Genomic DNA, 18,937 nt, shown 5'->3' with positions numbered 1-18,937 from the left:
GAGGACATTTATAATTTTATGGTGCTGTGGTTTGGAAATAAAGGCTATTGTTGTAAGTACCTGAGAATAACAGCATATGTAAAAGAACCTGAAACTGGCCAGCAGAAATATTAAATTATGTTCTGATGTGATGGCTTCATTGTATCAGTCTTGGATGAGCCGATTATACACTGCAGCATACACCACTGGTCACAGCAATCTTTGCACACCACTGACTTCAATACACAAAGTGGTCTTGAGTAAAGTCAAAAAAAGTTACATACAATTACATACTAATTGTACAAAGTGGGCAATAAAAACACCCACTGGATGCCTTATGGATAAAAACAGCTGTACTCCGGCTTAACTCAAGCATTGAAACATCTTGAAGACAAATAAGGTGTCCATACTTCCAAAGGCATGGTTACCTATCTAACAGAGCCCATCAGACATTGTTCACTGGAGTAGGCTAAAATTGTGAAAACTTCTGTTATATTTCTTGTTTCTTTTCACAAACTTTTTGGAAAAATAAAGCCATTTTTCTGTCCTAACTTCAGTGTGAACATGATCAGTATAGAGGTCGATCATTAAAGATTTCAGGTTTTCATTTATTAAAAAAAAAAAAAACAATTCATCATCAAACTGCCTATTGCTACAATATGAGCACTAAAGGAAGTGTCCCTAATCAGGGTCACATATTAAATCACTGTTAGGCATTGAACTGCATATTTGGCATCCTTGTGGTTTCCACACTAGGAGAATACCTAGCAGACCAAATGGCTAACAATAGCTTGTTTTGGAACACTCAGGTTTATGGTCTTGGTGAATGGCGCAGTGGGGTAGTATGTGATGCTGCTGCCTTAAAGCATGAGGAAAGTGAGTTGCAATCCCTGGCCTGGTCACTGACTGTATTCAGTTTACACATTTTCTGAACATTCCAGTTCTTCTTCACACATTTCATAGGCATACAGATTAAGTTAACTGGTGACTCTTTCTTTCTTTCTTTCTTTCTTTCTTTCTTTCTTTCTTTCTTTCTTTCTTTCTTTCACCTCCACCTCCACTCCACTCCCGGCAAACTTCGTCCACTTCCTCCCAACTCCGACTCCTTGAATGGAGCGAGGCAGCTCCATTTATTCAGCTCCTGGGAGTGCTTCAGATGGCTCATCACTATTATCTGGAATCACTCCCAGGTGTGGTGGAAGTCCACTATAGGGCTCTGCAGTTCCCCCTGGCAGCCCTCACAGACCCCAAAAGGGCTGTACCTAACTCTAAGTCCTAGCATGCCCTGCAGGAATCTGTTGTTCCCCAACCACCCAGGAGGGCTGCCCTCTATTGTCCCAGGGGAGGTAGTGCCTCGCAGATTCTCTTTTCCCTGGTCCTTCCATCCAGCTGGCATCCCGGCTGAGTAATGGCCAAGGCAGCCCATCACAATACATTTCTTATCAGTGGTATTGCTTTCAAGATTTATCCTTCTTATTGATCCTTACAAAAAATGACAAATAAATGAGTAAATGGGTTAATGAGTAAATAAACTGGTTTAATGGATATCGTCTTTATCCATAAAGACAGGGGAGGGGTTGTATTTGACACGTACATTATTTTTATTTATAAAGGCTGTAGAAATGAAAAATGAAGCAAACAGAAATCTCAAATGTAACCATCCACCTCAGGGCAAATTGTTTTGGCTGCTCAACTGCAAAAGTGTATTCTTGTTGTCCCTATTGATGCCAGGCCTACTAGTTATTCATTTAATAGGTTCTTGAGGCTCTTTCTCTCTCTCAGTTATTTCCCCCTCACTTTAGAAAAATATCAATTAAGCACTATTTGATAGAGCCTTTTTGATAAACAGAACCTGTGCTTAATACAAGGCCCTTCCCTGAGTGGATCGTGCTCATTCGAACATCTCATTCCCTGATTGGTCACCCTTCGAGAAAGACAACCATATCCAGGCATAACGAACATAGAAGAGTTGCATTCTATAGTACTTGTTGTGTTGCTTACATCTATGCATCTAAACTGTGTCACACGTGTGTGCATGGGAGGAAGCTTAAGGTCTCTAGTAAATACAGTTACCCACCGAGCTGGGGGTTGGCACTGTTTTCTGATATTTTTTCTCTTTTTCCCTCTGCAAAACCAGGTGATTGACGGTCCTTCCAACACTGATGTCACCTCCAGTGTTCGTCCTCCTGGACTCACCCACAGCTTTCTTCATAGCCCCAAAAACCAGCTACTTATTTTAGTTCTGTTTGGACTCATGCCTGTAAAGTCAGGTCTGCAACTAATTGTGTGTTTATTTCCACAAAACCTGTCAAATAATACGGCGTAATCAAGTTAGTACCCCAACTCTTTAACTGTGTTCTTTGTATTATTTTACAATGGCATATTGTACAATTCGAATGTTGCATACATGCGTAAAAGGCAAATTATTTACTGACACTACAGTTCTGCGATGAATACTGTGGCCAGCTGCATCACTACCTCATGTGCATGTCCAGCGTAGGTGATCATTTGTGTTATATGTCTTTTTGGCCATTCTAGTGTGGATAGAGATACTTTTTCAAACAAGGTTAAAACAATCTTCAATTTTTTGATTACGATTTGGTCCATGGTTGCTACAGTTACTTCTGTCTAAAATAACAAAGGCCAGCCAGGCCTTGTGTCATCTTTTGCAGTCTATTGAATTAATCACCAAAAGCATATTCATTGTAAGCAACATAAAGCACTATCAAATTAAGCAGAATAGAAATACATGTACTTTATACAAAATATGCTTTCTGTAAAGATACAATTAAATAAAAAATATTCATAAAGTGTACATAAAAACGGACTCATAGCATTATTATCCTTATGAACAAGTTTCAAGATAAAGTCATAATTCATAATGTAATTAGCCAGCATTAATTCATTTTATTGCAGGAAATGGAAATGCTGTAATGCTGTGATTTATTACAAGTTAATATACTACTCTCTGAAAGCAGTGTGTCATTTTTTCAAAAATCATTTCACACCACTCTAACAATCCAGAAATTTAGCAGATGGCAGTTTATGAGGGAGTTTAAAAAATGTAGAGAACAAATAGAGGACACCTTCATTAAACTTAGAAACAAGTGGCAAATTATCTGATAGAAAAATGTAATTTTACATCAAAAACATTGGTCATTGTGGATTATTCAGTAGGCAAAGTCTTTTTTACAATAACATGTATTCATAAAGGTTGTGCATGTTAAGGGGGACATGATTAATAAGTTTTTTACAATTTTGTGTAACATGTCTTGAATGATTAAATATTGTTGATGTTGTCAGTTAAAAATGACAAATTTCCTGTATTCTAAATAACAAAATTAAAGTTTTAAACACTGCAGAACTGCACTGCCACAGGCTGTTGACCTTTCATCATACAGTTAGAGTACAGTAAGTTTAATGTTTTCTTTGCCTTGCTTCAGAGCCTGCACTAGGAAAACGAGGCCCCGGGAAAGGACGAATGTACAAGGAATGAAGTTGGTCATGCGTATGTAATTGTTCGACTTTTATTGAGTTCAGTGTGATTTCTTACCTGCAGGCTTTCTTTTGGAAATGCTACTTTTTGATAAAGGTGAATGTCATTGTGGGAATAATTTTCTAGGTGAGACTATCTGACATTTTAATTCACAGTTGAAAATATTTGAAGAAATTAAAAATCCAGTTATTTTTGTAGAGTAAAATCCAGCTTTAACTTTATTGTTTGTAGTTTTCAAATTACATTTTACATGGAATACAATAGCTTTGTATTAGATTTAAATTTATAAAAGATATAGAATTGTTAAAAATGTTACACATCATAATGTTAATCTAACCTGATTCATCTAGGCTTGGTTTATTGTATGCACACAATGAATGAAATACAATCAAAGTGAAGAAAAGTTACCAAGGAATTCACCCTTAATGATCACCATACTGACTAAATCAATGCAGCAGGTCCCTTAATCTAAGTGAGATTACTGTCTAATTTTTAGATTGCATACTTTCACTAACAATAGAGTTTGTTTCCTCATAAGTGAAGTGATTTCTTCTCAAATGTAAAACAAGGAGGCTCAAACTTCGCCCTTGAGCACCACACTGACTACAGTTTGTTTAAATCAAATCCAATTTGATTTTCAAAGTTGCTGAAGCAATTACTACTCAATCACATTTTTTATTCTTCATTTTGGTTAACACTGTTATTAAAATTTCCACCTCTTCTTCAAATCTTAGACAACTTAATTAATTGTTTTTCATTGATTCTTGTTCTCTTATTTACCTGCCACTTAGTAACAAAATAGAAATGACAAAGGGAACCAGCAGCTCACCGTCTAACCTGGTCCCATTTAAAGTTGTGTGTGTTCATCATGAAGTGTCTGCTTTAATAGAATATTGAGAAAGCAATGGAAGACAAAAAGAGAGAATGACAATCATGTATCGCTTAATGACAGCATATAGTTCTGACCACTGCGTCGTTAATCGATGTTGTTGTTTTGTTCATTGACATGTATTAAAGGGTCAGGGATGTGCCTTTCTGTAATTTTTGTCAATGTTAACCTTGCCTAATATTAACATAATACATACATTACATAAATGAATACAATTTATTGAAATACAGTAATAAAAATACATTATAAGAATATTAATACTGTAACACGACCTCTTATGATACAATTTTGAATATATTTTTATGCTATGTATTTCTCCTTCAGGTCGTTAAATGAAAGCAATTAGTAAGTGTTGAAAGAAAGAAGGAAAATGTTATACTGTTGCTGACATATACTATGTAGTTAGGCTTTGATGGCTGTGTCTGTATGAAACATGTACAAACATTTTTATTTCTTGTCATGATTTCCTAAACAATACAGTATAAGATCTATTCACATATCATTTACACTGTATTAGATATTATAAGTAACTAGAGATGATTTAAATGTAGAGGAAGATGTGCATAGGTTATATGCAAATACTATGAGATTTTATACAAGGGACTTGAGTATCCATGGATTTTGGTATTTGCAGGGGGTCCTGGAACTAATCCCCCATGTATACCAAAGAATAACTGCATAGGAATCTGGAGAGCATTTTTAAAAGTGTTCATTTTGGGGGGCTGAAATCACCAAGGTAGTGTGGTAGAAAGGCAAAGATGGAGATTAATGTCTGCATTTACAAAAAAAGTATTAGTGATGATGGAGCCTCAGTCTACTTATCTTTAGCCAACTAATAAAGAACTGCATCACAGAGATTTTTAATAGCACTTTTTAATCCTATATGCCCATAATTTACTGTAGCCTGGCTTTCACTGCTCTTCAGCTTCCTAGTAACTTAACAAAATTAAATATTCTTCAATGATTTAATAAAAATTTTAACTCTATGTTGACTGCTTTGTATATGTTTCATTGTATCCATAAAAAGTATACATTAATAACTTGAGAAAGTAATAATCATTTATTTTTCATGATTGAACTACTAAAACAGTTGTGCAATGCAGAATGAAAATCATTAAGCATAGTTGGCCTGAAAGATAAAAGATGATTTGAAATAAAATCATATTATTACATGTTCCCTATTGCTGTGAAAATGTAACCAAAATCCTTGTTCATTTTCTTGCCAATTGACTCTATTAAAATATACCACAGACACCAGGTTTTACATTGCCAAGAAATACTCTTATTTGGAGGTTTTGCTTTTCTGTCCTCCATTGTCTGGCCATATCCAAAATGTATTTTTCATTGACACTGTTCTTATTTGCTTACGTTAATAAAAATGAAATTGGTCCATTTCACCAGTTTTCAGACAAATTTGGGTGCTCATGTATGCAAATGATTTAATCATCTCCATCATTACATTACGGATGGAAACTGAGCATGAACTCTGAGCCTGTCCTCAGTGAGGAGCAGTATATAAAAATAAGTTCACTTGAGCTGTATCTTATTTGTCATAAGAAATAATATAGTGTAAAAGTGTTGAAAGGTTTAAAAATTAAAAGATAAAACAAGGTGGGGTGCTCCAGCTCCTAAACTCGAGACAAGCAGATGCAGACACAAGTCTTCCCAATAGTTTCCCATAACAGTGCAGTACAATAAAGCACCAGGCACAACAATAAAGCAGCTCTTTGTCTTCTTTTCTCTCTCTTCATCTTTCTGCCTCTATCCGCCTCCACTCCTCCTCCAGCAAGCTTTGTCACCTTCCTCCCGACTCTAGCTCCTGGGACTGTGGCAGTGGACTTCTTTCATGTGACACCTGGGAGTACTTCCTTTGGCCCACTATTGTGCTCTGGAAGCATTTCCGATGGAGGTGGGAGCCTAATAAAGTAGGGTTCCTCAGTCCCTGCAGCACCCCCAGGTGGCCTCCATTGAACCCAAAAGGGCTGAGTAGCAGGACTTCATCTACCATGAAACCCTAAAGGAATCTGTGGTGCTGCAATAACCCAGGGGAGCTGCCTTCTAGCAAACCGAGGGAGATATTGATCTGTGTATGCTCTCTCCCCTGGTCCTTCCATTACACAGGCATCCCAGCAGGGTAAGGGTGTCAGCCATCCATCACAGTGGATAAAGTGAATAGAATCTTACCATTTTATTCTGCAGTCACCTGCTGTACTGGAGGAAATGAGGAGGCCTTGGAAACCTTTATAGATGACTGCATCAACTGTGCCCAGTGGATGGTGGATGACCAACTGACCTAGGTTATTCTGACTTCTATGATGCAGAAACCGATTACCATTAAACCTCATTATTTGATTGCTGAATTCTTTCTTCTGACCATGGCCTTCCAGAGGTTGATTTTTCTCCTATTGCTCCAATCTTAGGAGTTATTTATTTGTTTTCCTCTCCTCTGTGTCAACTGCACAACTAATCACATTCAATCAAGAACTCCATTGTAACACATGTGTGACTAGGAAGGAGCTGAGTGGACCAAGTGGAGGTAATTACCTGCCAGGCCACAGGGTGGCGGGTGCACTAAACTTACCTATATTAACTCTACAGAGCAAATACGAGAAAACCTGACTGATTTAACATCACTTCTGGTTCTGGCGCACAGACGGATGTCACTTCGGTTCGGCCAGATGACATTAATTCCAGTTCCTGGCTTATAAAACAACAACAACAACATTTATTTATATAGCACATTTTGATAGAAAAAGTAGCGCAAAGTGCTTATAAAGCCACTATTTTCCAAAACCTAGTCAGTTCAATCCTGAAACTCAAACTGACAACAACTTTTGCAGCCAGGGACAATATACAGGTGGCTGCCCCAAACCTTTCCAGTGTGTTGAGAGTTGTTCTTTCATACCTTCTACATCATTAATCAACCAAAACTGCTATGAACTGTTTCATTTGCTTTTGTATCTGTTCACTGAATTTAATATCATTGTCTCCACTTAATGTATTGCAATGTACAAATGCCTAAGCCAAATGTAGATATATACTGTATATATTATTAAATATATGCAAATCAGTTCTGGTCGTTCTCTTGCCATCTTTATGTAACAACAACAACAGCAACATTTATTTATATAGCACATTTTCATACAAATAATGTAGCTCAAAGTGCTTTACATGATGAAGAAAAGAGAAATAAAAGACAAAGTAAGAATTAAAGTAAGACAACATTAATTAACAGAATAAGAGTAAGGTCCAATGGCCAGGGAGGACAGAAAAAACAAAACAAAACTCCAGATTGCGGGAGAGAAAAAATAAAATCTGCAGGGGTTCCAGGCCATGAGACCACCCAGCACCCTCTGGGCATTCTACCTAACATAAATGAAACAGTCCTCTTTGTATTTAGATTTCTCATGGAAGGACTTGATGATGATGGTCATGTAGACTTTTGGCTTTTGATCCATCAATGTAGGACATCACGGTGCTTTGATTAGGTGGTGATGGTGCAGATCGCCACCACAGAAAACTGGGAAAAGAAACAGAAGAGAGAGTAGGGGTTAGTACGGATGTATAAGGCTTTTAATTAATAAACAATTTGAACCTGTTTCTGATAAGAGTGAATGTTTGTTTTGCTCTTTAGTGTTTAAATTTTGTTTAATAATGCCCAGGTTGATTTTCTATTTAGTATACTTTCATTTATTAGAAATTATTGTAATATTAATCATATGATAATACCCAAGTAATTATGGTATGCCTTTATTGCTTTTGTTGATTACTCTGTGGAAAACACCTTGAGTTGCATGTAAGTGTATGATAAGGCGCTATATAAATAGTTACTATTATTATTATTAAGCACCAAAAATTCAACATTTGAATGTCTGGACTCACTTAATCTAATAATCAGTAGAAGCCAAACTGCAAGGTGAGAACCAGCATTCATTGTCAGGTCATTCTGTAATCACAGAACATGCACACATACACACCCAGACTCACTCAGATTAATGTTACTGGCATGTCATGTGGTTGTAGGTGAATGTTGGAGTACCAGGAGAAAGCAAAATGCAAATGTGAGAATAAAGTGTGAACTTCACACCGGCAATAACTGAATGGGCCAAAGTGCCCACTAATAAATTGTTTAGCATTAATATGCATGAAAATGCAAGTGCTCTCATAACACATTATATCTTAGTAAAACAGACACATATTTTTCAGCCTAATATATTTTTAGGAAATTAGTAAAAATGTAAAAGACTACTATGCTGTTTTGCATCCATTCATTTTCTGAACTAGTACAGAATGGCAGAAGATGTATTGCTTATGTCAAAGCTTCTTTTAGCATTAGAATTAAATACATTTATTACATTCCAGAAAACTGGAATGCTTAACCAAAGCAAATGGATACCTTTGGAATTCAGCTGCCATGAATACAACCAAAGTTTAAGCGTATACAATTAGAAAATGTATGACTGATTACAATAGAAAGTTACTAGAAGTACAAAGCCGTTTGTTGCTCTGAGCCAGTGGTGTCCTGCTAATTGTCTGATAGGATCGTCTGTTACTCTTTTTGTGTAAAAATCTGTACTTTCCCCAGCTAAAATTACTCTGCTTTGGTTTGGTTTGAGCCCTCCTTTCATACAATGCTTCTGGCTTCTTTACATGATGATAACTAAGCAAATGAGATGTGGATCAGATCAGAAAATGCAAGATAACTCTAATCAGGCTGTGCAAGTAGCAAAGGCAAATAAAAACCTAGAAACTTTAAAAATAAGCCATGAAACCTAGAATAGTTGAGCAACCAAATAAATAAATATAAATAGGAGAATGGCACTACATGAGCAAATAAGACAAACGTAAGTGTTAAGTTAAAGGGACAAACTTCCTTTACAGCAGTGATTATGTCAGGTAGATCAGCAGAGCTTGACTTCACAGTGAGGACATTTATAATTTTTATGGTGCTGTGGTTTGGAAATAAAGGCTATTGTTGTAAGTACCTGAGAATAACAGCATATGTAAAAGAACCTGAAACTGGCCAGCAGAAATATTAAATTATGTTCTGATGTGATGGCTTCATTGTATCAGTCTTGGATGAGCCGATTATACACTGCAGCATACACCACTGGTCACAGCAATCTTTGCACACCACTGACTTCAATACACAAAGTGGTCTTGAGTAAAGTCAAAAAAAGTTACATACAATTACATACTAATTGTACAAAGTGGGCAATAAAAACACCCACTGGATGCCTTATGGATAAAAACAGCTGTACTCCGGCTTAACTCAAGCATTGAAACATCTTGAAGACAAATAAGGTGTCCATACTTCCAAAGGCATGGTTACCTATCTAACAGAGCCCATCAGACATTGTTCACTGGAGTAGGCTAAAATTGTGAAAACTTCTGTTATATTTCTTGTTTCTTTTCACAAACTTTTTGGAAAAATAAAGCCATTTTTCTGTCCTAACTTCAGTGTGAACATGATCAGTATAGAGGTCGATCATTAAAGATTTCAGGTTTTCATTTATTAAAAAAAAAAAAAACAATTCATCATCAAACTGCCTATTGCTACAATATGAGCACTAAAGGAAGTGTCCCTAATCAGGGTCACATATTAAATCACTGTTAGGCATTGAACTGCATATTTGGCATCCTTGTGGTTTCCACACTAGGAGAATACCTAGCAGACCAAATGGCTAACAATAGCTTGTTTTGGAACACTCAGGTTTATGGTCTTGGTGAATGGCGCAGTGGGGTAGTATGTGATGCTGCTGCCTTAAAGCATGAGGAAAGTGAGTTGCAATCCCTGGCCTGGTCACTGACTGTATTCAGTTTACACATTTTCTGAACATTCCAGTTCTTCTTCACACATTTCATAGGCATACAGATTAAGTTAACTGGTGACTCTTTCTTTCTTTCTTTCTTTCTTTCTTTCTTTCTTTCTTTCTTTCACCTCCACCTCCACTCCACTCCCGGCAAACTTCGTCCACTTCCTCCCAACTCCGACTCCTTGAATGGGCGAGGCAGCTCCATTTATTCAGCTCCTGGGAGTGCTTCAGATGGCTCATCACTATTATCTGGAATCACTCCCAGGTGTGGTGGAAGTCCACTATAGGGCTCTGCAGTTCCCCCTGGCAGCCCTCACAGACCCCAAAAGGGCTGTACCTAACTCTAAGTCCTAGCATGCCCTGCAGGAATCTGTTGTTCCCCAACCACCCAGGAGGGCTGCCCTCTATTGTCCCAGGGGAGGTAGTGCCTCGCAGATTCTCTTTTCCCTGGTCCTTCCATCCAGCTGGCATCCCGGCTGAGTAATGGCTAAGGCAGCCCATCACAATACATTTCTTATCAGTGGTATTGCTTTCAAGATTTATCCTTCTTATTGATCCTTACAAAAAATGACAAATAAATGAGTAAATGGGTTAATGAGTAAATAAACTGGTTTAATGGATATCGTCTTTATCCATAAAGACAGGGGAGGGGTTGTATTTGACACGTACATTATTTTTATTTATAAAGGCTGTAGAAATGAAAAATGAAGCAAACAGAAATCTCAAATGTAACCATCCACCTCAGGGCAAATTGTTTTGGCTGCTCAACTGCAAAAGTGTATTCTTGTTGTCCCTATTGATGCCAGGCCTACTAGTTATTCATTTAATAGGTTCTTGAGGCTCTTTCTCTCTCTCAGTTATTTCCCTCACTTTAGAAAAATATCAATTAAGCACTATTTGATAGAGCCTTTTTGATAAACAGAACCTGTGCTTAATACAAGGCCCTTCCCTGAGTGGATCGTGCTCATTCGAACATCTCATTCCCTGATTGGTCACCCTTCGAGAAAGACAACCATATCCAGGCATAACGAACATAGAAGAGTTGCATTCTATAGTACTTGTTGTGTTGCTTACATCTATGCATCTAAACTGTGTCACACGTGTGTGCATGGGAGGAAGCTTAAGGTCTCTAGTAAATACAGTTACCCACCGAGCTGGGGGTTGGCACTGTTTTCTGATATTTTTTCTCTTTTTCCCTCTGCAAAACCAGGTGATTGACGGTCCTTCCAACACTGATGTCACCTCCAGTGTTCGTCCTCCTGGACTCACCCACAGCTTTCTTCATAGCCCCAAAAACCAGCTACTTATTTTAGTTCTGTTTGGACTCATGCCTGTAAAGTCAGGTCTGCAACTAATTGTGTGTTTATTTCCACAAAACCTGTCAAATAATACGGCGTAATCAAGTTAGTACCCCAACTCTTTAACTGTGTTCTTTGTATTATTTTACAATGGCATATTGTACAATTCGAATGTTGCATACATGCGTAAAAGGCAAATTATTTACTGACACTACAGTTCTGCGATGAATACTGTGGCCAGCTGCATCACTACCTCATGTGCATGTCCAGCGTAGGTGATCATTTGTGTTATATGTCTTTTTGGCCATTCTAGTGTGGATAGAGATACTTTTTCAAACAAGGTTAAAACAATCTTCAATTTTTTGATTACGATTTGGTCCATGGTTGCTACAGTTACTTCTGTCTAAAATAACAAAGGCCAGCCAGGCCTTGTGTCATCTTTTGCAGTCTATTGAATTAATCACCAAAAGCATATTCATTGTAAGCAACATAAAGCACTATCAAATTAAGCAGAATAGAAATACATGTACTTTATACAAAATATGCTTTCTGTAAAGATACAATTAAATAAAAAATATTCATAAAGTGTACATAAAAACGGACTCATAGCATTATTATCCTTATGAACAAGTTTCAAGATAAAGTCATAATTCATAATGTAATTAGCCAGCATTAATTCATTTTATTGCAGGAAATGGAAATGCTGTAATGCTGTGATTTATTACAAGTTAATATACTACTCTCTGAAAGCAGTGTGTCATTTTTTCAAAAATCATTTCACACCACTCTAACAATCCAGAAATTTAGCAGATGGCAGTTTATGAGGGAGTTTAAAAAATGTAGAGAACAAATAGAGGACACCTTCATTAAACTTAGAAACAAGTGGCATGTATCTGTTACATACATTTTTCATATTCTGCATAGAAATTTCACAAACTGTCAAAATGTCTTGGGCTAGTGTGGGCACGAGAACAAACAGAAGTCAGAGTCACGTCACTAGCAGAGAGAGGAATGTGGAGCTGTACCACCTATTATTTAAAAAATTAAATAGCATTTTCCAAGATTCTCCTATATATTAAACACTACTCTTCACTGACTTGTGAATTACTGGAAAAAAAACCAAAAAGAAATGCTGGGATGCCAAAACATCATCACTTTTAAATATGGCAATTTTGTTTTTCTTAAAAATACCTCATTGGTTTCCAGGAATCCTAATCATCAACAAACTCAATTTAAAGTTGTCCACCAATCATATGTTACTCATGTAAACTACATACTTGGGTATTGTCAAATTGACCCAAATTGTCACTTTTGCTCCCTGAACACCCCAGGTACGTTTATGCATATTTTTAGGGTTGCCCTTTTCTGGTTAGTTTTTGGTCTGGTGTGTCTGATTTTCTTACTTTCATACTGTCTATTAGAATCCCTTGATTCCCCACGTTTTCTCACTTCTTCACTTTATTTATCTATTATCCAGCAGAAGTTATTTGCATTAGGAACAATCACTATTAAAATTGCCCTTGCCTCTTGCTTGAAATCTTCTGGTTCATTTTCTTTTGCTCTCTGGAAGTCTTCCATTATTAATGTGATAATTTTGGAATTGTCAGTGACGTGGATCAATGAAGCATCTTTCTCTTATACTGATAAATGGACATACATGGTACATCTGGTTCTGGCACATATGCACCCAGGTCCTGGCCACAACCCTAACCCTTAGCTCTTCTTCTAAATTAATGGAATTGATTCTGTGCTGCTTCCCTCACTTACTGGTCTTAATGGGTGTCTTTAATCTTTGTTTAAATGCAGAAGGGTTGTGTTCGGTTGTGTTATGGGATTGTAGGGAGAGGTGTGGGCACTGATCATAGAGCTTTCTTTTCAATTTACATGCTTCCGTTAAGTCAGATTATCTTGCGGCCTAACGTGAGCTACCACAGCTATTCCGATGACACACAACTGTATTTCTCAATAGCACCTGACGACCCTGACTCTCTTGATTCACTGACACAATGTCTCACTTGCGTTTCTGAATGGATGAGTAGTAATTTTCTCAAACTAAATATGGAGAAAACAGATAGTTTAGTGTTTGGCAATAATGGATATAATGAGGCGAAGGTAAAGAATTTAGGGGTAACTATTGAGTCTGACCTGAATTTTAAATCACATATTAATCACATTACTATGACAGCATTTTTTCACTTAAGAAATATAGCAAAAGTTACACCTCTTATAATCAATCAATCAATCAACATTTATTTATATAGCACATATTCATACAAAAAATGTAGCTCAAAGTGCTTTACAAAATGAATAGAAAAATAGAAGACACAATAAAAATAAACATAAGTCAACATTAATTAACATAGAATAAGAGTAAGGTCCGATGGCCAGGGTGGACAGAAAAACAAAAAAACTCCAAAAGCTGGAGAAAAAATAAAATCTGTAGGGGTTCCAGACCAAGAGACCGCCCAGTCCCTCTGGGCATTCTACCTAACATAAATCATCATATTTTCATGGAAGGACCTGATGATGATGGTCACGTAGACTTCTGGCTTTCAGTCCATCATTGTTGGAGCATCATGATGCTTTGAGTAGGTGGTGGTGGCGCAGGCCGCCACCACAAAGAAACGGAAAAAGAAACAGGAGAGAGTAGGGGTCAGTACGGATTTTAGAGCCACCATGAATAGTTATTATGAAGAATTGAACATACAGAGTATCAGGATTATGTTAAAGTGAAGTTATAAAAGGCCATGTTAAAGTAATGTGTTTTCAGCAGTGTTTTAAATTGCTCCACTGTATTTGCCTGGCGAATTCCTATCGGCAGGCTATTCCAGATTTTAGGTGCATAGCAGCAGAAGGCCGCCTCACCACTTCTTTTAAGTTTAGCTTTTGGAATTATAAGGAGACACTCATTTGAAGATCTAAGGTTACGATTTGGAATATAACGTGTCAGGCATTCCGATATATAAGATGGAGCGAGATTATTTAAGGCTTTATAAACCATAAGCAGTATTTTAAAGTCAATCCTGAATGACACAGGCAACCAGTGTAGTGACATCAAAACTGGAGAAATGTGTTCGGATTTTCTTTTCCCAGTTAGGATTCTAGCAGCTGCATTCTGCACTCGTTGCAAATGATTTATGTCTTTTTTGGGTAGTCCTGAGAGGAGTGCGTTACAGTAATCTAGTCTACTGAAAACAAAAGCGTGAATTAATTTCTCAGCATCTTTCAATGATATAAGAGGTCTAACTTTAGCTATGTTTCTTAAATGAAAAATGCTGTCCTAGTGGTCTGATGAATATGCGATTTAAAATTCAGATTACAGTCAACGGTTACCCCTAAATTTTTACTTCCGTCTTAACTTTTAATCCTAGTGCATTAAGTTTATTTCTGATAACCTCGCTGAATCCATTATTGCCAATTACCAAAATTTCAGTTTTCTCTTTATTTAGTTTGAGAAAATTACTATTCATCCATTCAGAAATACCAGTAAGACATTGTGTTAGTGTATCGAAAGAGTCGGAGTCATCAGGTGCTATAGATAAGTACAGCTGTGTGTCATCAGCATAGCTGTGGTAGCTCACATTGTAACCTGAGATAATCTGACCTAACGGAAGCATATAGATTGAGAATAACAGCGGACCCAGGATAGAGCCTTGTGGAACACCATATCGGATATCATGTGTCTTTGAGATTTGATTACCACAACTCACAAAGAATTTTCTCCCTGCCAGGTAGGATTCAAACCAATTTAAGACACTGCCAGAGAGGCCCACCCATTGACTAAGGCGATTTCTAAGAATATTATGATCAATGGTGTCAAATGCAGCACTCAGATCTAAGAGGATGAGAACAGATAAATGGCCTCTGTCTGCATTTACCCACAAGTCATTTACTACTTTAACAAGTGCAGTTTCTGTACTGTGATTTGTTCTGAAGCCTGACTGAAAAGTATCAAGAATAGCATGTTTATTTAGGTGGTCATTTAACTGCATAATGACTGCCTTCTCTAAATTTTACTTAAGAAGGGCAGGTTAGAAATGGGTCTAAAATTTTCAAAGGCAGAGGGTCAAGATTATGTTTCTTAAGAAGGGTTTAACTACAGCAGTCTTAAGACAGTCTGGAAAGACCCCCGTATCTAATGACGAATTTACTATGTCCAGAATATTGTCAATTAGAACGCCTGATATTTCTTTGAAAAACCTGGTTGGTATTGGGTCAAGGCCGCAGGTGGAGGATTTCAGTTGAGAGATTATACTATGTAATTCAGGTAAATCTATCCTGGTGAAAGCATTTAATTTGTTTATAACGGAGTACCGGGCTTTGGAGGTTCTGCAGTGTTCGGGAGATATACTATGTTATCTCTAATATCATTAATTTTTTGAGTGAAAAATACTGCAATGTTCTCACCTCTTATAACATTGCAAGATGCTGAAAAAGTAGTTCATGCTTTTGTTTTCAGTCAGCTAGATTACTGTAATGTACTCCTCTCAGGACTACCCAAAAAAGACATCAATCAATTGCAACTAGTGCAGAATGCAGCTTGTACTTAACTCGGAAGCAAAAATCCAAGCACATCACTCCAGTTTTGATGTCACTACACTAGTTACCTGTGTCATTTAGAATTGACTTTAAAATACTGCTTATGGTTTACAAAGCCTTAAATAATCTAGCTCCATCTTATATTTCGGAATGTCTTTCACCTTACAACCCAAATCGTAACCTTAGATCTTCAAATGAGTGTCTCCTTAGAATTCCAAGAGCTAAACTTAAAAGAAGTGGTGAGGCAGCCTTCTGCTGTTATGCACCTAAAATCTTGAATAACTTGTCAATAGGAATTCATCAGGCTGATACAGTAGAGCACTTTAAAACACTGCTGAAAACACATCACTTTAACATGGCTTTCTCATAGCTTCATCTTAGTTAAATCCTGATGCTCTGTATATTCAATTAATGACTTTAAAATACTGCTTATGGTTTACAAAGCCTTAAATAATCTAGCTCCATCTTATATTTCGGAATGTCTTTCACCTTACAACCCAAATCGTAACCTTAGATCTTCAAATGAGTGTCTCCTTAGAATTCCAAGAGCTAAACTTAAAAGAAGTGGTGAGGCAGCCTTCTGCTGTTATGCACCTAAAATCTTGAATAACTTGTCAATAGGAATTCATCAGGCTGATACAGTAGAGCACTTTAAAACACTGCTGAAAACACATCACTTTAACATGGCTTTCTCATAGCTTCATCTTAGTTAAATCCTGATGCTCTGTATATTCAATTAATTATCATTATTATTCATGGTGGCTCCAAAATCCGTACTAACCCCTACTTTCTCTTCTGTTCTTTTTCCGGATTTCTGTGATGGCGATCTGCACCACCACCACCTAATCAAAGCACCGTGATGTCCCTACATTGATGGATTAAAGGCCAGAAGTCCACATGACCATCATCATCAAATTCTTCCATGAGAACCCAGAATACAATCAGGACTGATTGAGGTCATTTATGTTAGGTAGAATGCCTAGAGGGGGCTGGGTGGTCTTGTGGCCTGGAACCCCTGCAGATTTTATTTTTTTCTCCAGCCGTCTGGAGTTTTTTTTTTTTTTTCTGTCCTCTCTGGCCATCAGACCTTATTTTTATTCTATGTTAATTTTAGTGTTCCATACTTTTAATTATTTATTCTGTCTTTTTTCGTTTTCTTCATCATGTAAAGCACTTTGAGCTACATTGTTTGTATGAAAATGTGCTATATAAATAAGTGTTGTTGTTTTTTACCTTTTTGTAACTCCTGTCAGAATGGCTTATACTCCCCTTTAAAGTGTTTGCTTTGCATTTCAACAAAAATGGAAATTCTTAAGCAAAGATATGTAATATTTCCTTAATTCATTTAGGTTTATTCCCTCTTTCTTACAATTTCTTTCTCACTGTTTCGCTTTAAATATGTATTATTGCATTATGTTATTCGTTTCTTCCTCACGTATCTTCTTAATGCATGCTTTCGGGTTCTTTAATAGATCAATGACACCAAGAACTACAGCAGCTGCTGCCCAACTGGGCTCTCTTCAATGATGAATATTTTATTTTTATTGGATTAATTTCCAGGCAACAAAGGTATTTTGTGGTACATAAAAACAAAATCTTAAGACAAAACTAGCAAGTTTGAAACTATAGGTTTCTTAGACAGAAAAAAAAATTATTTCAATAACAATAGATTTTCTAATGAGGGAAAACAAAAGTTCAGAAGAGTTGGGAATGCTACTACTTCTGTTAAATAATATGATACAGGTGATGGACCCTCTTTGCTAAACAAGACAACTTTGAGTCCTGAACAGGCTTGTTGAGTGGAGTCAAAGGTCAGTGGGGCTTGCATGAAAATTAAGCCAAGTGAGTGTCTAAAGATGAATATTTTGTTTTACCTTTTTTTTTACTTTCTCTAGGAACCTTTTCAGATTTCTTCATATTCTATTATGGGCTTTGGGTCACTGAATTCATCTCTTCCAAAATTAATATTTTACTATTACTATATTGTCAGGCAATAAAGATGTTTTTGCGGTACATAAAAACAAATATTAAAGTCAAAACTAGCAAGTTTAAAATCATAGGTTTCTTTGAAAACAAAATTTATTGGGGACAACAAAGGTTCAAAAGAGAGGTGACTGCTACTCCTTCCATTAAATAATGCAGTACTGGTCCCTCTTTTCTAAACTTGACAGTCTTGAGCCCTGAACAGGCCTGTTGGGTAGAGTCAAAGGTCAGAGGGGCTCTCATGAAAATTAAGGCCAGTGAGTGTCTGAAGCTTTTTGTTTGACTTTTTTTTTTTTACTTTCTCTGGTAACCTTTTCAGATTTCTTTATGTTCTATTATGGGCTTTGGGTCACTGAATTCATCTTTGTATTTATTTTAGGTTTCAATGTCCATTCAATTCAATTTCAATTGTGTCCATTTTTTTGGTGGGAATGTTGCAACATTACTATATGAGGATAGCATGCAGTGAGTAGTGCCTGGTGTCACAGTTGCGATGGTATAAAGGTCAGCAGCGTATTCCATCCTGGCAAGACTGTAGATTCAAACAAAAATGTAGTGTGTTCTTTGATGAATGTTTTTCTGACTTTAGAATTTTTTCATACTGGTGTTTCAACTTCAATTTTTGGCTATAACTTAAAGATTTTGACTCCATGGTGATGAACTTGGTTTAAGACTTAATTGGAACTTCTGGTAACCTTTTCTGTTTCTGTCACTAAACATCATTTTGCAGCACAATTGCGGGGCAGATATTGCTGGGTTTTGCAGTATTTATATTTTAATTTTTAAAGCAAAGCATGTATACACTATTCATCTACCATCTCAATATGTAAAGTATGTTAATCCTAATGCAGATTTTTGTTGTTTAAATTATGGACTGAATAATGCACTTTTATACAGCATGTCTATATAGGCTGGTTGTGACTGGTGGGCTGAGGTG

At 36.8% G+C, this 18,937-nt stretch overlaps 1 long non-coding RNA gene across 1 annotated transcript in view; it reads right to left on the bottom strand.

Annotated features, from left to right (window-relative positions):
- Positions 1-7,844: 7,844 nt before the first annotated feature.
- LOC120522961 overlaps positions 7,845-18,937 on the bottom strand; it is an 83,702-nt gene continuing 72,609 nt past the window's right edge. The window contains exon 4 of the long non-coding RNA XR_005632543.1: positions 7,845-7,884. This is a non-coding gene — a long non-coding RNA (uncharacterized LOC120522961). The remainder of the gene's footprint in view (positions 7,885-18,937) is intronic.

This window comes from Polypterus senegalus, chromosome 2 (genome assembly GCF_016835505.1).
Source record: "Polypterus senegalus isolate Bchr_013 chromosome 2, ASM1683550v1, whole genome shotgun sequence".
Classification (NCBI taxonomy): domain Eukaryota; kingdom Metazoa; phylum Chordata; class Cladistia; order Polypteriformes; family Polypteridae; genus Polypterus; species Polypterus senegalus.
Note: the sequence above shows the minus strand (reverse complement) of the source record. Positions and strands in the feature narration are given on the sequence as shown.